General features: G+C 41.8%; 1 protein-coding gene across 1 annotated transcript in view; it reads right to left on the bottom strand.

The window, feature by feature from the left end:
* il1rapl1b (interleukin 1 receptor accessory protein-like 1b) overlaps nucleotides 1–27680 on the bottom strand; it is a 688249-nt gene that overhangs the window by 615004 nt on the left and 45565 nt on the right. The window lies entirely within an intron of this gene.

Here is a 27680-nt window from a genome sequence, read left to right as displayed (position 1 = left end):
GGCCATGCTAAGTTACCCCATAGTATCCCAAGTCTCAGGGATTGGCAGGGTAAATAGATGGGATTAAGGGAATGGGGCAGGGGCTGAGAAGCTCTGTTGGAGAATCGATGGCTGAATGGCCTCCTTCTGCACTGCAGGGATTCTGTGGAATTACTTGCTAAATTATAGGAAATACACATGGCCAGAATTTTACAACCAATTGCAAATGTTTTGTTTTAAAAAAGGTTAAGCATCTTCCTCATGCCACGTCTTCTCCTTTATCAATCACATTTGATTTTTAGGGATAAAATTAAAGCTATTTGGATCTTCCAGTGAATATTTTGACATGCTGACTTCACAGTACTCTAGTCAAGCTGCACGTTCGGTGCTTGTTTCAAATTTGATTATAAGATAAGACTTATCCCAAACAGCAGGCTTAAGCTGTGAGGAGGTGCTAGGAATACTCAGAACAGCTGTCTCAAAAGTCATAGAATTACAAGGAATATGACAAAGATTTGTAAACTATTGAAGAGATTAGATGATGACCACAATTGACAAAAACACTACGAGATAAAAGGTATAGGTTGGCAAAAAAGGAAAATTGGACGCCAACATTATAAAGCACTTTCATGCAAAGATTGAGTGATAACTTGAATCATTTTTAGGTCAGATAGTAGAGGTAAAATTGTAGCTAGTCAGGAGATAGTTAGCTACTGTGATGGGGTGAATATAACTTTATTTTCATTTTCACTAGACTGGAGGTTTGAATGGTTAAACTTTAAATATCCAAACATCATGTGCAAACCAAAAAACTATATTCTTCAAATCACCAAGAACACCGGCATGTATAAACTGCAAGAACATTACATAACCCTGCTATCACTACCCTAAGGCACCACCGTCATACAGATCTGGTTGTATCACAGCTTGGTATGGTTCCTGCTCCGCCCAAGACTGCAAGGCACTACAAAAGGCCGTGAATATAGCCGAATCCATCACGCAAACCAGCCTCCCATCCATTGACTCTGTCTGTACTTCATGCTGCCTCGGCAAAGCAGCCAGCAGAATTAAGGACCGCACACACCCTGGACATTCTCGCTTCTACCTTCTTCCATTGGGAAAAAGATATAAAAGTCTGAGGTCAGGTACTACCAACTCAAAAACAGTTTCTTCCCTGCTGCCATCAGACTTTTGAATGGGCTTACCTCACATTAAGCTGATCTTTGTCCACACTCTAGCTATGTCTGTAACAATACATTCTGCACTCTCTTGTTTCCTTCTCTATGAACGGTATGCTTTGTCTGTATAGCACAAGAAACAATACTTTTCACTGTATGTTATGGCATGTGACAATAATAAATCAAATCAAATCTTGACATTTATTCTTTGCATTGAATCTTAGTCATTGTTCCTTTTTTTAAAAAAAAGTCAATGTGTTCGTTGTTGCTTCAGCAAAAGAAACTTGAGGGCTGATTCAGAGTTGTGAATCAGCACTCTTGCCTCTTGAGTCACAAGGCTGTGCGTACAAATCCCACTGCAGCGACTTGAGCACACAAATCTAGGCTGACACCCCATTACAATACTGAGAGAATGGTGCCCTGGCAGAGGGGTGAATTTTCAGCTCAGGCATAAAACTGAGACTCCATCTGCCCTCCCATGTGAACAAAAAAGATGGTTGGAATGCGAGTCTTTACTGGAATCAAATCTTAAAGGTACAGACAATGTAAGTGGAGAGAGCATTAAGCACAGGTTAAAGAGATGTGTCTTGTCCCCAGCCGGGACAGTTAGTGACATTTTGCAAGTCCAGGCAAGTCGTGGGGGTTACAGATAGTGTGACATGAACCCAGGATCCCAGTTGAAGCCATCCTCATGTATGCGGAAGTTGGTTATCAGTCTCTGCTCAATGACTCTGCACTGTTGTGTGTTGTGAAGGCCGCCTTGGAGAACGCTTACCGAAGATCAGAGAATGCCTGAGACTGAAGTGTTCGCTAACAGGAAGAGAACACTCCTGTCTGGTGATTGTCGACCAGTGTTCATTCATCCATTGTCGTACCTTCTGCATGGTCTCCCCAGTGTGCCATGCCTCAGGACATTCTTTCCTGCAGTGTATCAGGTAGACAACGTTGGCCGAGTTGCAAGAGTATACACCACGCACCAGGTGGTGAGATGATGGCATCCGTGTTGATGATCCGGCACGTCTTGCAGAGATTGCTGCGGCAGGTGTGGTGTCATGGTCACTATTCTCATGAAGGCTGGGTAGTTTGCTGCGGACAATGGTCTGTTTGAGGTTGTGCGGTTGTTTGAAGGCAAGTAGTGGAGGTGTGAGGACGGCCTTGGTGAGATGTGCGGCACGGCAGCATAGTGGTTAGCACTGCTGCTTCACAGCCCCAGGCACCTGGGTTCGATTCCCGGCTTGGGTCACTGTGGAGTTTGCACATTCTCCTTGTATCTACTTGGGTTTCCACCAGGTGATCCGGTTTCCAAAGATGTGCTGGTTAGGTTGATTGGCCATACTAAAAATTGTCCTTAGTGTCCTGAGATGCGTAGGTTAGAGGAATTAGTGGGTAAATATGTAAGGATATGGGGGCAGAGCCTGGGTGGGATTGTGGTCAGTGCAGACTCACTGGGCTGAATGGCCTCTTTCTGTCCTGTAGGATTTATATGATTTTTATGTTCATCTTCATTGATGACATGTTGAAGGCTCCAGAGAAGATGTCGTAGCTTCTCTGCTCCGGAGAAGTACTGGACAACAAAGGGTACTCTGTCCCGTATTTGTCTTGTGAGGAGGTTGGTGTGATTTTTCGCTGTGGTGCATTGGAACTATCGATCAATGAATCGAGCATTATATCCTGTTCTTATGAGGGTATCTTTCAGCATCTGGAGGTGTCTGGTGTGATCCTCTTCATCTGAGGAGTTCCTGTGTATATGGAGGGCTTATCCATAGGGGATAGCTTCTTTAATGTGTTTAGGGTGGAAGCTGGAGAAGTGGAGCATCGTGAGGCTACCTGTGGGCTTGCGGTACAGTGAAGTGCTGATGTAACTGTCCTTGGTGGAGATGCGTGTGTCCAAAAATGCAACCGATTCTGGACAGTAGTCTGGAGAGGCCTGGTACATTGGGGAGACCACGCAGACGCTATGACACTGTATGAATGAACACCGCTCGACAATCACCAGGCAGGAGTGTTCTCTTCTTTTTGGGGAACACTTTAGTGGTCACAGGCATTCAGCCTCTGATCTTCGGGTACCCGTTCTTTAAGGTGGCCTTCATGACACACGACAATGCAGAGTCGCTGAGCAGAGACTGATAGTCAAGTTTTGCACACATGACGAGGACCTCAAACAGGATCTTGGGTTCATGTCACGCTATCTGTAACCCCCACGATTTGCCTGGGCTTGCAAGATCTCACTAGCTGTCCTGGCTGGAGACAATACACATCTCTTTAACCTGTGCTTAACCCTCCCTCCCCTCACATTGTCTGTACCTTTAAGACTTGATTACTTGTAAAGACTCGAAATTCCAACCATTATTTTGTGAATTGCGTTTGTGTCTTTATATGCCCTGTTTGTGAACAGAACTCCTACTCACCTGATGAAGGAGCAGCACTCTGAAAGCTAGTGGCTTGTGCTACCAAACAAACCTGCTGGACTTTAACCTGGTGTTGAAAGACTTCTTACTGTGCTTACCCCAGTCCAACACCGGCACCTCCATATCATAACAAAGAAGATCCCAAGGCACTATTTCAAAAAAGTAGGAAATTCTCCTCAGTCCTGTGGCCAACATTCATCCCTTAGTAAACATCGTTGAAGATTATCTGGTGATTGTAACAAGGCTGTTTGTGGGAATCTATTGTGTGTAAATTTGCTATCACATCCCACTGCACGTCCAAGCCTGGAATTTTACTGGCGCACCAGGACAAAATGCGTCTCCTGAGTCCTTGTGGACAAAAGGCAGCATTGTGAGGGTATTTTACTGGCAGTGATCAATTAAAGACAAGCTGCCTGAACAGTTAGAGGAACAGCAGCTCAGCAGCCTGGATATTGCCATAGACACAGCTGCCTGCTGCAAAGGAGAGAGAGCACCTCCAAATTGAGGTGCTCTGAAAGGGCTGGTGAGAATTGTTTTTTTAAATGTATTGGGATCAAGCAGACAAGGCTTGGTGATCAGAGGGATGAACCCTCCGGCAGCAATGTCAAAGCCATGGGAGCAGCCATTGTTGTGGGACCTTCCACCGCCATTTTACCAACCTCCTGCTTCCCAACCTGTTTCAAAAGGACTGGTGAAATCCCCAACTAAATGTACCACTTTGTGTTTTGAAGTCCTTCGAGACAGATTAAAGTCATGATGAGTGCTAAATTAATGCAAGTCTTTCTTTTTACTTTTAGTAAAGGGGATTCTTGACAAGATGTTGACCACACAGAAGTGATTAGCTTTCTGCTTCATTGGCATTCATGACGTGTTTCCTGTGTCTCTTCTTGTTACGTCTCCCAGGGCCGTTTTACTGTATGACACTGGCTCAGATGTTCTGTTGGAGAGTTGGTGCAGCCTCAGTGGGCTGAATGGCCTCCTTCTGCACTGTCAGGATTCGATAGTCCTAAGCCGATGGTTCCAATGAGAAATTAACATTAAAATTTCCTCCTCCTCCATTGCAACAGCACTGACTGTGAAGTGGAGACCATGGTGGGAGAGCCCTGGAATTAGCTGAGAACTCCCCATGATATGTGCACACACAACTTCCTTTCTTGACATGGTTCGTGGCCAAAGAAAATGAGGGGCCTAGGCACTGTGTCCATTAGAACCTGCAAAATGATTGTGGAAACCGCCTCTCCCGGATGACTCTCATATTTCCATCCTCCCCTCAAAATGTTTCAATATTACAATTGGCCTTCACTATTCATCGAGAGAATCCCAATGGCTTACCTTTTCAGTGACAAAATACTGGCGCTAAAAGCAATTATACTTGCACAAAGGAATGACGATTCTTTAGCATTACAAGTATAATCATTTATTTATTTAGAAGCACAGGTGCCATATTTAGACCATTCAATTAGACCAATATTTACTTTGGATATTTTGCTCATGAATCCTGCAATGCAAATTGCAACAATGTATGTTTAAAGAGAGAAGAAACATTAAAGATCTGAGGTAAATTACTGTAACTTTTATAAGGAAAAGTGTAATTTATTCTGATTTAACATGTTAATTGTTTCAATAAAGTATAATTTACATTTCATTAAAATACTTTTGTTAATATAATTCAAAAATGCCATGGCATATCTGTATGAAACTTTAAATATGTCAGTGTTATGTTATTAGGAATAGCACTTATAACACTTAAATGTTAATCAAGATCAATTTACATACAGAAATTAGGTCAATTGTAAAAGTCTGCTGCTTTGTCAAAACTATAGTATTTTAGCAAATCTTGGAGAATGTAGATGTTAAGCTGTTTTGGATAACATATTTATGATTAGCTTAATTAAACCTAATTTATATTTGCAAATTAGTTGCTGTTTTGAAGAGAAAGATTTTTGCTAAAAGGCTTATATCTTTGTCAAACTCAAAAATGTAAATCTTAAGAATCATATTTTAAGCATTAAGAATCATATTTTAGTACAATTCTTAAATTAGCCATGAATTTTATTTTAAGCTTACTAAAGTGAAAACGCAGCTCACTGAGTCAAGTTTTACAGTTCCTTGAACTGATTAAGTGCCTCCACCTAGTATAACCTTTAACACTGCAAGCTGTTACTACCCAAAGTACATACACCCAAGAACCCCCTTCCCACCCATACCACACCTCACCATTCCCAATTCAACCAAACCTCCAAGAGTGAATTTTAATCATCTTTCTCCTTTCATATTTCCCCACATGTTGCCTCTCTCACAAGTGCAATACATTCTTAAATAGTCAAACAGTCCTCAATTGCTGGTAACAAAATTTTCATTTGACAAAATTACATTTTAATTGTCTTTTTAATGAAATAATTGACTGTGCTCAATCTGTTTGGCAGCACATTCGACGCATTAGGCATTTTCTCTGGTCTAACCCAGCCTCCAATCACTCAGATCTCAGATAGCAACCCCCCCACTTTGCAGGCCTAATGCTCACAATGATACTCTGCCCAAGGGATCATCATAAAGGTGGATGGGGGTGAGGGTCATGTGAAGGAGAAGGATGATGATAGTAGGTGCTACATGAAGGATGAAGAGCTATGAAGAGGAGCAGGAGAGGTATTAAGATGATGAAAGAGACTGAGTTTTGTGATAATTATAAAGCAGAAGGTTCATGGGAGGGTTGGCAGAAGATGACCAGGTCGGTGGCCGAAATGTGCGTGAAGCAGCACAGCTGTCTGAACTGACATAATGGGTGGGATTTTCAGGCCACGCTTGCCCTGAAACCAGAAAATCCCTCCCCATCCCCGAATTCAACGGGGCCTTTCCATCGTCTGCCCCTCACCTGCTATGATTTCAGCAGCAGGTGCAACAGGAAATGAGAAGGCAGCTGGAAAGAAACTCTGATGGCATAGGGAATCCATTGTTGAACTTTGAATCCTACAACCCTCAATGCCAGGGTGCTACCAACTGTGCAATAGCTGATAAGTAGGGCAAGAAGGAGGAGAAATACAGAATATTGAGAGATTCAAGAGGTGGAAAGGATAGAAGAGGCATTAAAAGCAATGGTGTTGTGACATGGGGACTAGTATGGGCTTTTAGTGGGAACCACGAGGCACAGCAGAAGATGGCAACAGGTTGATATCAGTGTCATGATGGTAATGTACAGCCAGAGTGAGGAGAATGAAAGATACTGAAGAGCAGATAACACAGTGTCACCCCTTCAGCACAGCTTTCTACTACAAACTTGTAGTTATGTAAAGCCACCACCTATAAGCACAACGTTAACCTGCACACCTACTTGAATGTCCTTCCCAAACAAAGACTAAAAACCCTTCCTAACCATATCGATGTTCAACTTTTTTCTTAAAACAAGGGTGGCATGGTAGCACAGTGGTTAGCACTGCTGCTTCACAGCTGCAGGGACCTGGATTCAATTCTGGCTTGGGTCACTGTTTGTGTGGAGTTTGCACATTCTCCTCATATCTGCATAGGTTTCCACCGGGTACTCTGGTTTCCTCCCACAGTCCAAAAATGTGCAGGTTAGGTTGATTGGCCATACTAAAATAATTGCACCTTAGTGTCTTGAGGTGCATAGGTTTGAGGGATTCGCTGGTAAATACGTCGGGATGTGGGGGGGTGGGGGGGTGGGGGGGGTGTAGGGCCTGGTTGGGATCGTGGTTGGTGCAGACTCAATGGGCCAAATGGTCTCTTTCAGCACTGTAGGGTTTCTGTGATTCTATGAACCCACTAAATGGACTCAAAAGAAACAAAGAAACAAAATATAGCAGAAACATACATTCGACCTTCTGTCTTGTGGAAAGCAAGACAGAGATCGAACAACACAAAGGCATCAGGGGCAGGTGGGTCAAACAACTTACATTTAAATTTATTGTGAACAATGGAATAGTCGGCATGGTAACTTCAAAACAAATATTAGTATTCCAGAGATAAATACTTCAAAAGCAAAGTGCAGTGGATTATACAACTCTAATATCAAAGCATTTTCTCTTCTTACTTCAAATATAATCCTCCCCTGCCAAAACTTCAAATTAGCAATCCATCTTCTCTTTTGTGTTCACAGAGCATCTATGGACACTTTTTTGTCTCATTTTATGTCATGTACAATATAATATTGTGGTCACTGATTTACTTTGATTGAATCAATCCAATTGCATTCTTATTGCAAACTTAAGTGTTAGTGTATTTTGAGGTTCCAATTGTGTAGCAGTTTGCATTGCTCCACAGAATAGATTAGATTCTCCTTCACTATCTCACCAAATTGTGTGTAGGCAAATTGCAAACAGTGCCACCAACTCACCATTCAACTCAATGGCTTTTCCCCAACACTTCAACATGATCACCATTGCTCTTTCCCTGCCTGAAATCTGAATAAGAATTAAGAGCAGGAATAGGCAATAAGTCCCTTCAGGTCTGTTTTACCAAGGATGAAAACACAGCTGATCTTCTAGATCAAATCCACTTAGCTGCATTATCACCAAATCCCTGTGTAGAGATACTAGTGAGGTAGCATCTTTAGTAGACTTGCTGGAGCAAACATGATGTGGGATGTGGGGTGTGGGGAGGGGGATTGGGTGAGGGTCCAGGAGAGTTAAACAGGAATACTGGTTTCCAATTTGTGGTATCATGGAAGACTATCCCCAGTTTACACAGGGGTAAGAAGGGCCTCATGTGGGAATCCCAGCCCATATGTAGCGGTATGTCAAATTACCTCATTAAAGAGACATGTGGGAGCAATTATCTTTAAGGTCACCAGAACTTAATGATGATTCAGGGATTTAACAGGACCCCTTTGGATCTTTCACACCACCTGAAAGCCACCAGCAAACCGTACTGGTTTTTCCAGTGGCCTACAAGGGGATAGGTGGGAGAGTGTTCCCTTGTTGATAGGCCCAATCAAGGGACCCAGCATTGGTAAGAGTGGGCCCTTGTTGTTGACTCCCAGAAGCCACAGCCAATGACCCCATTTCCACAACCTCCATCATGCCCACAAACACTCCTATCTAGCGATCCATGGCAATCTCACCTCCAGACCCATCTTTAAACTGGCAGTGGCCACAGCTCCAAGTGGCGCTGTTGGACTGGAAAGCTGCTAGCCTCTGATTGGCCGGCATTACTTGAGGGCAGGATAACAGTTCAAATGGAAGTTGATCCAACGGGAGGTTTAAAGATGTACAAGGAAGTGCCCGATTGTGCTGAAATAATGTTGAGCCTCACGTGGAAATGTGACTTGGGATTCCCACCAGTTCTCCAAATGGCATGTGGGACTCCCATTGCCTCAATTAAATGCTGTCGATATTTAAATAGTTTCATACATTTCAGAAGGACTTATTTGAGGGTCTAGTCCTATTATTCACAAAAATCCAGTTATATAAAAAGTTTCCAATGTGTAGTTTTATTCACAAATTATCTTTTTATAACCAAGGTTCCTCTTATTTATAACAGCAAAAAATAAAACTCAACAACCAGTATGTAATATAATCTCCATTCTTTATTACACACATTAACTGGGCCTTTCTTCCCAGTAATAGAATTCCAGTCAACCATCCAAAGCAACACAGGTTGTAGTCCACAAAGTAAGGTAAGTAGCATCCAAGAGGACTTTCTTACCTCTACATCTGACTATTCCATACAGTCTTGGCTGGTCTCTACATTTGACTTCCTGCAAACAGGTGCCCATTCAAAACTCTAATACCCATGTCCTAACTTGTACAAAATCCAGTTTACATATCGCCACTATGTTTGCTGACGTACATTGCATCCCAGTCAAACAAAGCCTTCATTTTAACATTTTCATCCTTGTTTCCAGATCACTGCGTGGTCTCACCCTTTCCAATCTCTGAGTTTCTCCAGCTTCACAAACCTCTGAGATGTTCCACTAAATCTAGCCTCTTGAGCATCCCCGATTTGAATTGCTGCACCGTGTAATTTCTTTATATTCATAGGCTCTAAGCTCTGAAATTTTCTCCCAGCAAACTTCTCTGACTTTCTGCCCCTCACTTCTTTTTTAAGACTATTAAACCTCTTTGACAAAGATTTTGCCTATCTACCCTGATATGGCTTGGGTCTATCTTTGTTATATAATGCTACTGTGAAGCACCTTGTAATGTTTTATTATCTTCAAGACATGATGTAACTATAAGTTCTTCATGTTGAAAAGGCCACTAGAAAACCCTCTTCCTTCATGGAGGACCTCATATATGTCACTGCCCACCCCGGAATCTTCCGCATGGCAATCTCAGGAAGTGGCGACAGGGAACTCAATGGAGACACAGCCATCTGCTGGGATATACATACATTGGGCAGAGAAAGCGCAATGGTGATCCTGTTCGAAAGTTGGGAAAGGCCATGAGTTGAACCGTAAGGTGGCAATGCTCACAGTCTGGATTTTGCATCATTGACAATCACTAACTTCCTCAACAGTGGTGAGATTGTGAAGAAAAATCTAATCCATTATGTGGAGCAATGCAAACAGATACACAATTGGAACCTCAAAATACCACTAATACTTACATAGCAGTTTGCAATAAGGATATATTCAATCACAGTAAATCAGTGATCACAGTGTTGTATTGTACGTTATGTAAGACGGGACTCTGTGAACAATGTCACTGCTAAACTGTTGGAAGGAATAACATTTTGAAGCTACTTAAAGGACAATAATTACACAATAGAAAATTAAGGAGTGCAATTTTTTCTACTTAATAGGCACTTTTAAGATCTTCACCAATCAATTCAATAAATACCAAAGGATGACACTTGGATCAAGTTCTGCAGTTCAAATGCTTTAGATGAGGGAATGGAAATAATTTATGTTTCCTATGAAGACTATGCCAGCAGTGTATATGAGCAATATTAATAGGGACATAAGAATTAGGAATTGCCAAATAACTCTACAGGCCTCTTCTGCCATTCAATAAAATCAACTCCACTTTTTCTGCACCATCCCCAAATCCCTTAATACCCTTTGTGTCCAAAAATACATTGATCTTTGTCTGGAATGTACTCAATGACTGAGCATTCCCAGCTCACTGAGGTGGAGAATTGCAAAGGTTCACAACCCTTTGGCTAAAGAGATTGCTCCTTCTCTCAGTCTGAATTAATCAGTTTTTATTCCATGACTGTCATCCCTGGATCTAGATTCCTCAGCTACGGGAAACGTGCTCTGGGTATCCAATCTGTCACATTCCTTAAAAATTGCATACGTTTCAAAGTTATCACCCCTCTAAGCTTTAGGAAATTATAGGCCTTGTCTACTCAATAGTTCCAGTGATGATTTGCCCATTTGGCACAGAAAATTGAGAGGCATACCTCAGTATTTTCCTAATAGCTGTGCCCAGCTGGTGAGGGTTTGTGTTAGAACCTTACAACAACCACTCTCCACCATGCCAGGTTGAAACTCCCAGTGTCCTTCAACAGTCCCACTCCATCTGAGTTTTCCAGATCCAATTTTCACAGACAAGGCATACCTCGGTTAATCCCTCTGTTCCTCAGGTCAGAACAGTCATAGCAGTTCAGAAATTCAGGATCCCTGTATCTGACCCTTCAAGCAGTTTAGCTGGCTCTGGGAAACTCCCAAAGAGAATTTTACTTCTGCGCCAAATCTTTTCTTCGTAACAGGGAAGACCCTCTCCTGGAGTTCAATATTTTCTTCCCTCCTTCACAATGGTAGCTTTTCCTCTTCTGTGAGAGATGCTAAAACCAACAATTCAATATCTCAATCAGTTTCTATTTGACTCTTTATTCCTTCTTAACACTCATCCCCATGGTAACCTGAAGTCATATGGATGGTTCTCCAAAACTAAAGTAATTACTAGGAATTCACCAAATGCCTTTCAAGACTGTCTCTTTCACTTTCAGTTAAAGGGACGTTTCAAAACATAATTGTCTGGAAAAGTTTATGACAAATGAAATTTTACTTGGAGATATGAGCAGTCGAACATACCTTTGTTTGAGATTCTTTCCTTTGCCTGTTATTTTGGTGGCAACATTAATCAGTTTAAATATAACTGGATTAATACCAACATTTAAATAGCAGGCAAGGTGGTATAACGTGAAAGTATTAAGTGCATCCATTAATATTGTTAATCATTTCTGGGCTATATGCTTTATGATTATAGCTATAATACAATAATGTATCCATACACCCCGATTTGCTACCAGTGTCTTGTCAACGAAGCCTTAGATTTCTTAATCGAGTTCATTTCAGTTGAGTAAAAATAACTTTTTACCTTATCTCATCTTCTTGTTCCCATCATAGGACTATTCATCCTGGGAAAGCCAAAAAAATGTGAACCGTTTAAAGGCTTCAGTCATGTGTGATGCTACAACTGCTACTTCTGTGTCCATGAATTTAGACTCCTGTGGTTTGAAGTAGATTAATTAACTGAAAAGTTTGATTATTATTACTGCAATGGCTATTGTTTTAGTTACTGTCAGCAAGTCAAGCAGAAAAAAGCTGATTTTAAAATCCATGGTGTTGGGGCACTTGGTGTTTATTATGTAGCACAGGTAAAATATCCAAAATGTGACCTTTAAATTTTAATTATTTCATAAAATTTATATGATTCTCATTTCAATAATATCAGAAAAAGGAAAATATTCAGAACTAGTGGTACCCAATCTATACACATGTGGATTGACAACAGTCGGCTTTGAGGGGCAAGTGCTTCAATTTCTTTTTCTGAAAGAAAGCACTGAAAAAAAAATGATAAAGGTGCAATGAAACATGTAAAAATATAACCTTCAAAAATGGCATGAAAACATAATGAAGTGGAGAGTTTAAATAGAGAAAAACATTGCAGAATTTCTGATTACTGTTGGGAAGTTCTTAATCTTTGAAAATAACAATTTTACAGGAAGATTTTTGTGATCTTCAATAAATAAAGTTTACTTTTAGAACATTACAGCCCAGAAACAGGCCTTTTAGCCCTTCTTGGCTGTGCCGAACCACTTTTCTGCCTAGTCCCACTGACCTGCATCTGGACCATATCCCTCCACACCCCTCTCATCCATGTATCTGTTCAAGTTTTTCTTAAATGTTAAAAGTGGGCCTGCATTTACCACTTCATCTGGCAGCTCATTCCACACTCCCACCACTCTGTGTGAAGAAGCCCCCCACAATATTCCCTTTAATCTTTTCCCCCTTCACCCTTAACCCATGTCCTCTAGTTTTTTTTCTCCCGTAGCCTCAGTGGAAAAAGCCTGCTTGTATTCACTCTGTCTATACCCATTATAATTTTGTACACATTTATCAAATCTCCCCTCATTCTTCTACGCTCCAGGGAATAAAGTCCTAATCTATTCAACCTTTCTCTGTAACTCAGTTCTTCAAGTCCTGGCAACATCCCTGTAAACCTTATCTGTACGCTTTCAACCTTATTAATATCCTTCCTGTGATTAGGTGACCTACACACAAAACTGCACACAATACTCTAAATTCGGCCTCACCAATGTCTTATACAAGCTCACCATAACATTCCAATTCTTATACTTAATACTTTGATTTATAAAGGCCAATGTACCAAAAGCACTCTTTACGACCTTATCTAGCTGTAACACCACTTCTAGGGAATTATGTGTCTGTATTCCCAGATCTCTCTGTTCTCCTGCACTCTTCACTGTCCTACCATTTACCTTGTATGTTCTACCTTGGTTTGTCCTTCCAAAGTGCAATACCTCACATTTGTCTGCATTAAACTCCATCTGCCATTTTTCAGCCCATTTTTCTAGCTGGTCCAAATCCCTCTGCAAGCTTTGAAAACCTTCCTCACTGTCCACTATGCCTCCAATCTTTGTATCATCAGCAAATTTGCTGATCCAATTGATCACATTATCATCCAAATCATTGATATAGATGACAAACAACAAAGGACCCAGCACTGATCCCTGTGGCACACCACTAGTCACAGGCCTCCACTCAGAGAAGCAATCCTCCACTACCACTCGCTGGCTTCTTCCATTCAGCCAATGTCTAATCTAATTTACTACCTCTCCGTGTACACCTAGCGACGGAACCTTCCTAACTAACCTCCCAAATAAATTTTAAACTTGATTCCAACACACCCCTGACTTCTGCCTTTTGGATGGTGGCAGGTTTTGAAAGACAAGAGGTGTGTTACTCATCACAGAATTCCCAGCCTCTGACCTGTAGCCATAGTATTTATATGGCCTATTCAGTTCAGTCTCTGGTCACTGCCCCCAGGACATTGTGGGTTTCAGTGATATTAAATGCTATCAAATATCAAGGGGGAGATGGTTAGATTCACTTTTGTTGGAGATGGCCATTGCTGGCACTTGTGTGATGTGAATATTATTTGCCACTTATCTGTACAAGCCAGAATGTTGTCCAAGTCTTTAGTCCCCATTTCCAACCTTACACTCAAAGGAAGGTAATCAATGGTGCAGCTGAGGATGGCCAGGTCTAAAACACTACCTGAGGAACTCCTCCAGCAAAGTCCCAGGAATTGACATGTTTGTCCTCCAACAACCACAACCATCTTCCTTTGTGTCATGTTTGACTCCAACCAGTTGAGGATTTTAACACGGCCAAGCCCCTCTGATTCCAAGTAACTCCAGTTTTGCAAGGGCCCCTTTGCCAAACTCGGTCAAATGCTGCTTTGATATTCATCACTCTCACCTCTGGAGTTCAGGTTTTTGTCTCATTTGAACCAAGGTTATAATGAGAAATGGAGGTAAGTGTTCCCTGTTGGAGAATCAGTGTGCAATCACTTTGCTGATGATTGAGAGTGGGCTGATGGGCTGGTGATTGGCTGGATGGTTTTGGCCTGCATTTGGTGGACAGGACACACCTGAGCAATTTCCCATACTGACAAATATATTTTAATACAGGATAGATGTAATGAGAAAGATAAGCATGAAGGACATCTTCACAGTTAAAAGAAATGCAACCCACATAAAATAATTGTTTATGTCAGAACATTCATAGGATGAGAACAACCACAAAGCGTTTTCCAAATGCCCAACAGCACACTCCAAGCCATATCCTGGAGATCTGTCACAATGGGAAAACAAGTTGACAGTACCAATGTGTCACCTGTTTTATACATTTACACCTTATACTATTATTGAAAAAAAATTACGGACTTTAATTTTATAATAGTCCTATTTGCACAGCTTAATCATCCAGCCAATACCCAAATCCAGTGGATTCTTGTCAATATAGTGCATATTTTGTTGAATACTTCTTCTGCACTAATTCTGACATACGTTTGGCCCACATTACCCAACGACTATCACATTGATCTTTGCTCAGTATCTTTTTTTGTTAATGGAGCAGTTGACTCAGAAATAAGACGAGATTGTTCAACTAAAACAAAAGGGTGAAGCTTCCCGTGGAGTGTTATTTTATTGAAATGAATAAAACAGAAATAGATGAAACAGAGCTTTAATCATTATTAATACTAAACCAAGGGTTGGGAAATATAGACCTATTTAATCATGCTCGAGGGCACAAATGTAATTTTTTTGCAGATAAAATGCATTTGCACACAGTGAGCACAAATTGAAATGTGCCTGCATTTTCAAATTCCCACATTTATCATTAGGGTGTAAGCATTCAGAATATGCAAAGAGACAGCAATGTTTAAATAATTAAGGGAAGTAACAGTTTCCTTGGCATTATGCTGTTCTCCTGTCGACCCAGTTAAAGATTGACTTCAAGTGTGTGCAGATGGTCCCAGATCATGGCGTCAAGAGAGTCATTATGGCACAGGAGGAGGCCATTCGGCTCATCGAGTTAATGTGATTCTCCAATTCCAATCAGTCCCATCGCAGCACACTTTCTCCACAGCCCTGCAGGTTTTCTTTTCCTATGTGTCCAACCAATATCTTAGAAATTGCCCCTTGACTGTGCTTCATTCAACATCTAAGCTAGCTACCCGCTTTTGTGTAAAATAAGAAATCCATATATTTCCACTTTGGATATGAATACTATATAAAAAAAAGTTTACTTTTTGGTATTGTAATAGAATTGAATAATATTGACTGAACAAAATTAACACACATATATAGAATATTAATTATCTAGAATAATTCCATTCTAGAGTCCAAATCTGGTAGTGAGCACAGAGTGGGAGTGATTTCTGTTGTGGGGTGAGCAGCTGTTAGCTTGGGTGGGTGGAGTTTGAGTTCAATGAACTTATCCTGGTCTTTGTTTAACCTGAGAAAACCCATCTGAATAATTTATTACACATTGAAAGTGTAAATAGAGAGACTTACAGAATTGGAAAAGTACATCCTCTCTAAGTCTCAAAAATTGCCTGTGACAGTCAAAGGTGGAATGAGAGAATAAGGAGTCAGTTCATCCATCCTTGGTCGTAACAAGGCCCTTGAGTTGGGAACAAAGCTGCTGCCATGTGTGATTCACCATAGAGAGGAGAATACAACTAAGCATGGTTGTTATCCAGATTGCCTCATCATTATTGGGTGTCTCTTTAGTTGATAATTGTATTGAGCTTGAACTCCACCCATCCAGAAGGACCATCTTCCCTCTTCAAGGTATCACAGTTTTACATTGTGCTGCACGTGAGGATTGAAAAAATGGTGCACGCTACTTTTCGACTTGCTTCTCGACCTTCTTATCCTCCCCCTACCCCCACCAACTTCCCCATCACTCTTTATCCACCCAATGTAGCCATTCCTGTCCTCTCTGTCACCCTTGAATGTCCCATTATTTTTGAATCTAGTAAATTCACCTCCAGATGCTTTCTCTCCCCTCTGAACCGATAGCCATGAGTATCCCAATGCCCAGACTGACCATGATCCCTTCTATTATACGAGCCATCTATTTTGTCGGTTCACATGACCTGCTGCACCCTGTGAAAACTTCAGTTACCTGACTATCACCCTTGATCTGCCACCCTATCACAGCTCATTCCTCCCCCCCATTGTGACTGCTCAGTACCCTCAGCTCAATTGCCAGGAGCTCTCTTTCAACAGCACCAACCACATGGTTTACAAGGAGTGACTGTTGGCTTCTGGACATAACTGAGTAGATTGGACCAGTACGGCGGGGGTGGGGGGGGGGGTGTGATCTTATAGAAACATAAAATTATGAAGGGAATAGATCATATAGAAGCAGGGAGGTTGCTTCAACTGGTAGGTGAACCCAGAACTCAAGGACATGGCCTCAGAATAAGGGGAAGCAGATTTAGGACTGAGTTGAGGAGGAACTTCTTCACACAAAGGGTTGTGAATCTGTGGAGCTCCCCACCCAGTGAAGCAGTTGAGGCTATCTCATTGAATGTTTTTAAGGCAAAGATAGGCAGATTTGTGAACAGTAAAGAAATTCAGGGTTATGGTGAGCAGGCAGGTAAGTGGATCTGAGTCCACAAAAAGATCAGTCATGATCTTATTGAATGGCGGAGCAGGCTCAAGGGGCCAAATGGCTTACTCCTACTCCTAATTCTTACATTCTTATCCTCTAGGACTCTCCCACCATCCTTGCCAGAAAACTCCCCTTCCTCACCCAGCCATAGGCTTCCCAGACTCAACAAGAAAGTCAATGCGTCCTCAAATTCCCTCACTGTCCAACCCCGAGCTAGGATAGTCTATTTTGCTTCGTCAGACAGTCTCCTTCCTAGTGTCAGACACTCCCTTTCTTAGGTAGCCTCTCTTTCTTTCTCCACCTCTGTTGCCTCTAGTGTCCAGTCTTCACTCCACTCTATCCCATTCTTCCACCATTCACTTGTCTCCCCTGCCCACTCTTCAGGCAGCTTGACCAGCCAGCACCCAAGTTGAAAGTAGATATTGAGTGGTCCACAAGAAGGCTACAGATGTGTCCACTCACCTGAAAGTCACAGAAGTAGTGCAGCTCTCCAGGTGCATGCAACTTACGTACAACTATCAATGTGAATGCTATAATTTCTTAGTGGCAGGGAACTTAATTTGGAGGGGAAAATTAATTGCAGTGAAGTGACCTATTAATCAGCATGCATGACATGCTGGAACATGCAAAAGACCTCCTTGACCTTATTGGTCACAAAGCTTGACCTACCGTTAACACCCTCTTTGTAGTCCTGAGATCTTAATGGTTAAAGTTCATCCAGCCATCAGGAAGCTGATTTCTGGCTTCCTGCCAAATTAAGTTCCCCCACCAGCCAAGCTTCCCATGGCTAGTAGGACCATAAGACTCCACCCATCATTATTAATTATTAAAATATGTTTCCTTTGCAATTAGGCAACAACATAGAGGTAAACTGGTTATTATTACTCTTCAATGTTGCTCAGGTTTCATGATTGTGTTTCACAATGGAGAAGTTAGCTGTACATGGATTTATGTACAATGTACTGGAGGAATAAGAATAAAAATGCAAACCAACCTTCAATCACTTAAGCACGAAAAGTAACTCTCTGGATCATAAGCAATCCACTTGTATAAGGAAATTGATAAACTGAGCTAATTCCTACTTTTATCTTTCTCCCTGCTGTTTTATTGGGGTATCAACTGACCGAAAGTTCAAGTGTAAGAATAAGTGAAAGTTAAGGAAGCTAAAGGAAATGCTATGTAGAAGAATATGAACATTTTCTACAGGGATAAATGGTGCACGTAAACTGCAGTCTCACTTCAGCGTTGAACATTCCCTTCAGATTTTCCCCAAATGTCCAATTTTAATGCTACCTCTGTTTCTGCAGCTTAGGCTCTTTTGTCTCTCTGGTATGGGTGAAGCCTTGATTTAAAGGAAAATCACTTCTTGCTGACAAGGTTATCTTGTACGGTCGGGCTGTCCCACACAGTAAAGTATCTACCCTGGCCTGACCGTGAGCAGTCACGTTATTACAATCACTGCTTGAGAAACCTGGTGATGGAGTGTGCTGTTTCGTACGACTGGCTCTTGTGATATTCTTCTGGCGTTTGTGGTTATACAGAGAGGTCATGAATCTCCCAATATGCATGTAGTCATGCATACAGTCATTGCATTCATGTGTCAATGCCAGAGATAAATGACGGAAGATGAGGGAACCAAGGCCTACAAATTGGATCAAGCCTGTATGTTGCATTTGGTCACTAATGAATTTTGGAAAGATTGCTTCAACCATGTATTAAGCCATCTATTTGAATATACAATAGGTAATTCCAGCAGGAGCCTGGATGCCTCCCACAGGACAGGATTTGCACTTTGGTTGCAGAATGTGTTTGTGCATACTGCTCATCATATTTGGATTACACCTGTGGCCCTAGTATAACAGTTAAGATTTAACACAATTTTGTAATTGCATCCCTGAAGAGCCTATGAAATCATTTTCAAAACTGCTACTCCGTTCGTCCCAAGTATGACGTTTTGTTCCACAAGATCATCACTTCCATTCACAACCCCTTAGATATTAGAACAATTTACACAGTAAGATAAGGCCAACATTCAGGCTTGAACTAAAAAGGAGCAAGTAACATTTGCACCAGTGCCAGAATATGACCATCTTCAACAAGAGAGAATTTAACCATTTTACTTGATACTCAATGGCATTATCATAGCTGAATCCCAACTACTCACATCCTAGGGTGGCACTCCACATCAAGCATGGCTGGCCAGGAGTCTCTCCTGTTCTTACCACCAACCATTGGCATTTTGGAAGGATTTGCAGGTTAACACACTCAATCTGTTTGACCACATTATGAACACACCTTCTTTGGCCATCAAGCACTAGGATGGGACTCAAACATCTCGGGGTTACCTTTGACCAGAAATATAACTGGACCAACTATGGAAACACTGTGGCTGCAAGAGTGAGTCAAAAGCTGGGAATTCTGTAGTGAGTAGCTCACTTCCTGAAACCCCAAAGTCTTTTTGGAAGTCTTCTGGCACAATGGGTAGTGTCCTAGTCTTTGAGCATCAAGCCCCAAGTTCACATTCCATCTACCCATATATTGCCAGGCCTCCCAACAGAGACAAAAAAGCACAGAGACCTGGGAAGCGATCCTTAATTGGCCGCTTCATTGATTCAACTGTTCTCCTGTTGGGTGTTCAACCCACCAACTTTCTTCCTGTTGTCAATATTGCTTCCCGTAAGATGCCTTTGTGGTACTGTCACATTGCCAGCCTGCTCACCTCCCAGTCCATCCCAAAAGGACCCGGAAAATCCCAGCCAATGTTTTGCTGACAAGTCCATCCTATTAGCATTATTTCAGGCTGTATTTTTAGCAATGAAACGCTGCAATCTACTAACTTCACTTGGTTGAGGGCTACTTCCTGATGAATTGCAAAATCTCATATTCATGTTGGGGACTGGTAACTTTCATTGACAATGGACAAACGATTCTTGATACTTCGAGAAGCATTAACCCAGTAAGAAAATCTTACCCTTCCTCTAGACTGGGATGCCCCCTTTGCCATCCTGTGAATACTTACATTGTTGCCTGCTGGCAACCTAACGCTGCCCAAAACTCTGCTCCCGATCAAGCAAGAAGCTGATTAGCATCATGCATGGATGACCTGGGAATTAAAATCAACTCGCCCATCTTACCCCACCCCCCCCTCCAACCCTGACTACCCATCCTCTCGCCTAAAATTCATGTCAACGTTTAACAATAGGTTAGACAGGTGATTTAGGAATAGAGTAAGCACATATGGTTTTGACCACCTCTTGCATGGAGTATAAATGCCAATATGGCCTGTTCCCATGCTGACATTTCTATGTAATATATGCAGTTCTATGCAGTTGTTGGCTTGGCAACAATGTACTCTTCAGCAATCTCAAAGGCATAGTCCCTTATTAAAATTGCAAATGCTATGCTCATCCCTATAAAATTGAATAGCTTTCCTAATCTATTCCCTACATTAACTTTAAGTTTTAATGATTTTGTTATTTTAAATGAGTGAATCATCATTTTTAAAGCAGTCAAATGATTGGACACATTTTTCTTGTTTTTGCTGATTGTTTATATAATTGGATGGCAACTCGAGCCTCCCTCTTAAATCCAGAACTGATGCTGTCTCATTAGAACAATTTTTCAGGAAATCCATCTCATGGAACCTACCAGAGAGTGCTCTAATACAGAAGAGCGTGCCTCGCAGGAATAATACAAACAAACAATGTCTAAGGTCATCACCCTCCCGAACAAACTGACCACATTAACAGCACTGAAGCAGCAATCTAAGTAATCCTTATCTACAGTAAAAAATTCAACTGAAATTCTTTTTTCTGAAGTTGTGGATACCTGAATTCTGAGAAAGACAGGTTCTTTACTTCAATTATCAATAGTCTTGGCATCAGAATTTCCTCACTCAACAACAAGTGATGAACTATGAAATGGAATTCAGTTGAGTTGCAATTCTAAAAATCCAAAAACTTGTTTTCATTTATTGCCAGGTAAGGATACACAGTTCTTGTTTTATAGCTAGCAATGGGAGAGAAAGGACCTTACTGCTCCACAGTCAATAGGCAAATGATTCCAGTTCATTAGACTGACTGTACAATTGATTGCTGCACTCTGCAAACCCATTCAAGAATCAATAGTGCACTTAGTTACAGGTGTTTAAAAAGAGCAGCTTTTTTTCTGTAATTCAATCAAAATACTAGTTGTCGAGGACAGAAAAGGACTCATTACATTAAAAAAATCCATCATTTATGTGCTTATAACATCGACCCAAAGCGGTTGTAATATCGCACCTACATATTCGCCTGTGAAATCATGAACAAATATAATTAAACTCCAGCATTTAAACAAAAAAAAATCTGCCTGGAATTTCTGTTCAATTGTGTTTTTTTGTCAGTGCCATTCCCTTGATAACATGTAATTGGTGCAAAGGATTGTGCAATTTCAGGCACAAATTGCCTTCAGGAAAACTTTGCAATCTTTTGTTCCAGTTCCCAAAAGTAACCACATCGCCAGGTTTAATTAATCACTTTTAAGTCTTTTTCCCAAATCATGCCAATTTCCAGATCTTCCAGGGAATTCCAAAACATCTTCAGAACTGAAGAAAAATCCATATGTTGATGTGCCTCAATTGAATTTTGAATGAACAATGAAATATGATAAAGCAATATAATAGTCCAAGTGTTTGTGCTTGAAGCTTCATAACCTTTCATAACCATAAGCTTGAACTGTATACACCCCAGTGCTCACTCCTTTCTCCTCCAAGAATAATTAAGGACCTGAACAATCTCTACAAACCTTAATCTCCATGCCCTTTAAGGATTAATTTAAAGACAGGACAGAAGTTAAAGAGAGCACATTAAATAGTAAAGCAGTGTCAATAATCTTAGTCCTATACAGGTCAGGTAAAAACAGGACAGAGAGCAAAGGAAGTCCAGATTAAACTGCATTCATTTCAATGTAAGAGGCCTGATGGGCAAGGCAGATGAACGCACGGCATAGATGGATACATGGACTGGGATATTATAGCTATTACTGAAACATAGCTAAGGAAAGGATAGGATTGGCAACTCAATGTTCCAGGGCACAGATGCTATAGGAAAGATAGAACAGGAGGGTAAGAGAGAAAGGGGAGTAGCGCTTTTAATTAGAGGAAACATCATGACAGTACTGAGAGGGGATATATACAAGGATTTGGCAACTGAGTCTATATGGGTATAATTGAAAAATAAGAAAGGGGAAATCACTTTGATAGGGTTGTTCTACAGGCCCCCAAATAGTCAGTGGGAAATTGAGAAGCAAATATGTAAGGAGATTACAGATAGCTCCAAGAAAAATAGGGTAGTAATAGTAGAGGATTTTAATTTCCCAACATTGACTGGGACAGCCATTGTATTCGAGGCTTGGATGGAGAGAAATTTGTTGAGTGTATTCAGGAGGAATTTCTCATTCTGTACAAGGACAGCCCGACTAGAGAGGGGACAGAACTTGACCTCCCCTTGAGAAATAAGGAAGGGCAGGTGACAGAAGTATGAGTGAGGGATCACTTTAGGACCAGTGACCATAATTCCAGTAGTTTTAAGATAGCTATGGAGAATGATAGGTCTGGCCCAAAAGTTAACATTCTAAATTGGGGCAAGGTTAATTTTGATGGCGCCAGGCAGGAACTTTCAAAAGTTAATTGAGGGAGTCTATGGGAAGGCATAGGGACGTCTGGTAAGTTGGAGGCTTTCAAAAATGTGTTAACCAGGGTTCAGGGTAAACACATTCCTCTTTGAGTGAAGGTCAAGGCTGGTAGAAGTGTAGAACTCCGGATGACTTGGATATTGAGGCCCTGGTCAAGAAGAAGAAGGAGGCACAAGACATGCATAGGCAGCTGGGATCAAGTGGATCCCTTAAAGAATATAGAAGGTGCAGAAGTAGAGTTAAGAGAGAAAAAGGAGATATGTAATTGCATTGGCAGATAAGGCAAAGGAGAATCCAAACAGACTCTATAAATACATAAAGGACAAAAGAGTAACTAGGGAGAAAGTAGGACCTCTTAAGGATCAACAAGGTCATCTATGTGCAGATCCAGAAGAGATGAGTGGGATTCTAAATGAATATTTCTCACCAGTATTTACTGTTGAGAAACGTATGGATGTTAGGGAACTTGGGGAAATAAATAGTGATGTCTTGAGGAGTGTACAGATTACAGAGAAGAAGGTGCTGGAAGTCTTAAAGCACATCAAGGTAGATAAATCCCCGGGACCTGATGAAGTGTATCCCAGGTCATTGTGAGAGGTTGGGAAAGAAATTGCGGGTCCCATAGTAGAGACATTTGAATCATCGACAATCACAGGTGAGGTGCCTGAAGGTTGGAGGGTGGCAAATGTCGTGCCTTTGTTTAAAAAGGGCTACAGGGAAAAGCCTGAGAACTACAGGCCGGTGAGCCTCACATCTGTAGTGGGTAAGTTGTTCAGGTATTCTGAGAGACAAGGATCCACAGACATTAGGGATAGTCAACGTGGCTTTGAGAGTGGAAAACCACGTCTCACAAATTCGATCGAGTTTTTTTGAAGGGCTAACCAAGAAGGTGGATGAGGGTAGTGCAGTTGATATTGCCTACATGGACTTTAGCAAGGCCTTTGATAGGTTGTTGAATAAGGTTAAATTTTATGGGATCCAGGGTCCAGGGTGAGGTAGCCAAATAGATACAAAATTGATTGGATGACAGAAGACAGAGAGTGGTTGTAGAGGGTTGTTTTTCAAACTGGAGGTGACAGTGGTATGCCTCAAGGATCAGTGCGGGATCCACTGTGATTTGTCATTTATATTAAAGATTTGGATGGGAATATAGGCGGCATGGTTAGTAAGTTTGCAGATGACACCAAGGTTAGTAGCATGGTGGACAGTGAAGGAGCTTATCGAGGATTGCAGCAGGATCTTGATTAATTGGGCCAATGGGCTGACGAATGGCAGATGGAGTTTAATTGAGATAAATGCGAGGTGTTGCATTTTGGTCGAGCAACCAGGGCAGGACTTACTTCGTTATAGAACACTGAGATCTAAGGGTACTGTGTCATAGCTCCCTGAAAACGGTGTCACAGGTGGCCAGAGTAGTGAAGAGGTACTCAGCATGCTTGGTTCCATTGGTCAGAACATTGAATACTGGAGTTGGGATGTCTTGCTGAAGTTGTACAATACATTGGTAAGGCCACACTTGGAATACTGTGTACAGTTCTAGTCACCCTATTATAGAAAGATATTATTAAGCTAGAAAGAGTGCAGAAAAAACTACTAGGATGCTACAGGGACTTGGTGGTTTGAGTTATAAGGAGAGACTGGATAGACTGGGACTTTGATTTCTGGAGCATAGGAGGCTGAGGGGTGATCTGACAGATCTATAAAATGAGGGGCATAGATCAGCTAGATAGTCAATATCTTTTCCCAAAGGTAGGGGAGCCTAAAACTATAGAGAGCATAGGTTTAAGGTGAAAGGGGAGAGATTCAAAAGATCCCAGAGAAGCAATTTTTTTTTACACAAGGGTGGTGAGTGTCTGGAACAAGCTGCCAGAGGTAGTGGTAGAGACAGGTACAATTTTGTCTTTTAAAAAGCATTTAGACAGTTCCATGGGTAAGGTGGGTATACAGAGATATGGGCCAAATGTGGACAATCGGGACCAGCTTAGTGGTTAAGAACAAAGGGACAGCATGGACAAGTTGGGCCGAAAGGCCTGTTTCCATGCTGCAAACCTCTATGACAATTTGTTGAACTTTTTAAATTAATGTGACGATGGACAGCACTCATTCTGCACCTTCCAAAAATAAAATTTGGAGGGAAACCTAATGAAATACCAAATAAGTTGTTCTTTTACATCGGGTGTTGGGTGCAGAAATAGGCTTTTTCAATTACAGCTGCCACCACCACCACTCCCACCCCCCAACCCTCACAGTATAAATCTTGTCTGGTTTTCTTTGCTCTGAGCTCTTGACGAAGGGTCATCCAGACTCGAAATGTTGGTTTTATTCTCTTTCCATGAATACAAAGAGGATAGAACCTAGCAGCCCTGCTGAGATTTCCCAGCATTTTCTTACAGAAATAGGCTATTTGGCTCAACCAGTCCAGCTCCACTCAAGCCTCCCCACATCATTTCTCATCTAAATCCACCACTGTCAATCACTCCCTGTGGTAGCAACTTCCAGGTTTATAACTCCAAAGGTGAATAAGTTTCTCCTGAATTCCCTGCTGGATTTTTTGGTGATTATCTTGTTTTGATGGCCTCTAGTTTTGATCTTCTCCACAAAAGAAAACATTCTCTCTGTATCCACCCCAGCCAATTCAGTAAGGCTTTATCTTGTGAACTTTGAGTTGGCAAGTGCTAATTTTGCTCGGAAATAAACAACTTGACCTAAAAGAATGTATCTAGCCTAAACACGAATGAATATCTACCCATGAATGCCAGTGGTCATTTACTAATGTGGCTGCAACACCTATGAGGATGTTTGAAGCTATTTATTGGAGCCTCAGGCACACCCTTGCAGAGAAGCCAATACACCAGAATTTGTCAAGTGTCCACTTGAATTTATTGATTCACAGTCAATATGGCTTGCATGAGGAATATGCCATTTTGCAAAGATTAACTCAGGATGTCAACCTGAGGTTCAACGTCCATTTCTGGATTGTTTGCCTAGGATACACAAACAGAATGGGGTGGAGGTTTGCAGAGGCAGGGTGACTCCATGGAGCTTTAAAAACAGTGGCCAGGACCTAAATCTAGGATTGCCATGTCTCATTGCCCCCTAATTTTCATCAGCATTGGATAAGGGTACAGGCTGGGGCAGGTAGCTAGCCACTTCTATGCCCATTCACCCACTGTATACTCTGCACAGAACCACTTAACCCTATAGTCTGGAAAAGCTTTAAAAACATTCATTTATAAAACCTGTTTCACTGCAGCCTGATAAAAATGTCAATCATCTGACTTTGTAAAATATCATTAACAGAAAGTGTATGCACTTGAAACCTCTTTGTGTAAATACATATTATGCAATTGACAGAACAGATCACAAAGTCAGAGCAGCCAATCAAGCAATGTTTCCTGGAGGTGCAGGATACAACTGTTTCAACAGAGTAATGGATGGCTGGACTCTCAATCAAGCCTCATTAATCATTCTTGGATGAATGCCCAGGCATCCATTACTCTGTAGAAATAGCTTCTCCCCGGCATAAACACTGTTTGATTGACAGATCTTGCTCTTGGCTTTCTTTTGTTATGAAATCCACTGATCACTATGTTCCTGGGTGTCATGGTTTATTTTTCAGCTAATTAGGTGATGCCTGAAGCTGCAGCAAAGGGTATGGCTCCCAAGAAGGGGCTGAAGAAAGCAGCCACCAAGAGGCGCGCCAAGGGTGAAAAGAAGTATAAGAAGAGCCACAAGGAGAGCTACAGCATCTACATCTACAAGGTGTTGAAGCAGGTCCATCCGGACACCGGCATCTCTTCCTCGGCCATGCGCGTTGTCAACTCGTTCGTCAATGACATCTTCGAGCGGATCACCTGCGAGGCCTCCTGCCTCATCCGCTACAGCAAGCAGCAGACCATCCCCTCCCGGGAGATCTAGACCACCGTCCGCCTCCTGCTGCCCGGCGAGCTGGCGAAACATGCTGTCTCTGAGGACACCAAGGCGGTCACCAAGTACCGCAAAGTTGCAAATAACGAGTGCCCCTGGACAAAAACAGAGCGCATTCAAAAACCTCAAACTTGCAGTCAGAGGGAGATGGTAGCTTTTAAGGTGCAGGGTGTTACAGTACTCGTTACATTGGTTCCTGCCTAATAACATGGCTGAAACTCCTGGGAGTGATTTAATAGGTCAACAGTATATTTCAAGTAGCACTGAACAACTCTGCTTCAGTCAGTCAGCCTTGGGGAGCTAGCCTGCAAGTGTCACAGAGACAGAGGGCAAAAACAGGTCCCAGTGAAATTAAAGAAATAACTGCAAGGTGCAGACTTCAAGTAAGCAAAAGAACCCATATGGAGCAGTGGTGTTCTGCTTGGCATGGCGAAAGTTCTGCAAACATGTTTGCAAGTTCCTGTTTGAATTATTTGGAAAACCTGAGAGAAGGAATCTCAGAAGATGAGATTGAAACCCTGCCAGCTTGGCCACTGTTAGTGTTGGCTGAGTGTGAATGGTGTTGGGAGAGATTTCCAAGGTATGATCCTCTAAGGTAGAATCTTCAAAAGTGGAAATCAGAAATCTTCATGCGAAACACAAAGTTTCAATGATATTGATTGACTCACAGTGGAATTATAATGTTTGCCTGATTTCTTGAGAATTTCATAGACTCTGGGCCCGATTTTACCAGTGTGTTGTGCTCATTTTTGGGCGCAAAAACTTGGTAAAGTTGAGCATGAGGCGAGTAGCGCGGTCTGTGCCCGCCTCTGCACCAATTCTTCCTTTACCAAGGCCCACAAAATGGCCTCAATCAAGACCACACCCAAAACAGGCGTGATGGCCATTTAAATGTATTTGCATGCATTTAAATTGACCTAATGGGCTGCACGCCCAACGTTACCAGCACTTCCCCCTTTACCACCATGTTCACCCATGTAGAATTGGCACAAAACAGACATGCTCCAAATAAGTTTGATTCGGGCGCTCCGTCAGTGAGGAGGTAAGTGCCGAGTGTTCGACGGCTCTCTGCTTGAGATCAGTGGAGGAGGGGTGAGTGAAACAGGTCCGACGCTGTGA

The sequence above is a fragment of the Carcharhinus amblyrhynchos genome, chromosome 15 (assembly GCF_965287045.1).
Source record: "Carcharhinus amblyrhynchos chromosome 15, sCarAmb.v2.hapA, whole genome shotgun sequence".
Lineage (NCBI taxonomy): Eukaryota > Metazoa > Chordata > Chondrichthyes > Carcharhiniformes > Carcharhinidae > Carcharhinus > Carcharhinus amblyrhynchos.
This window is presented reverse-complemented; position numbering and strand designations above follow the sequence as displayed.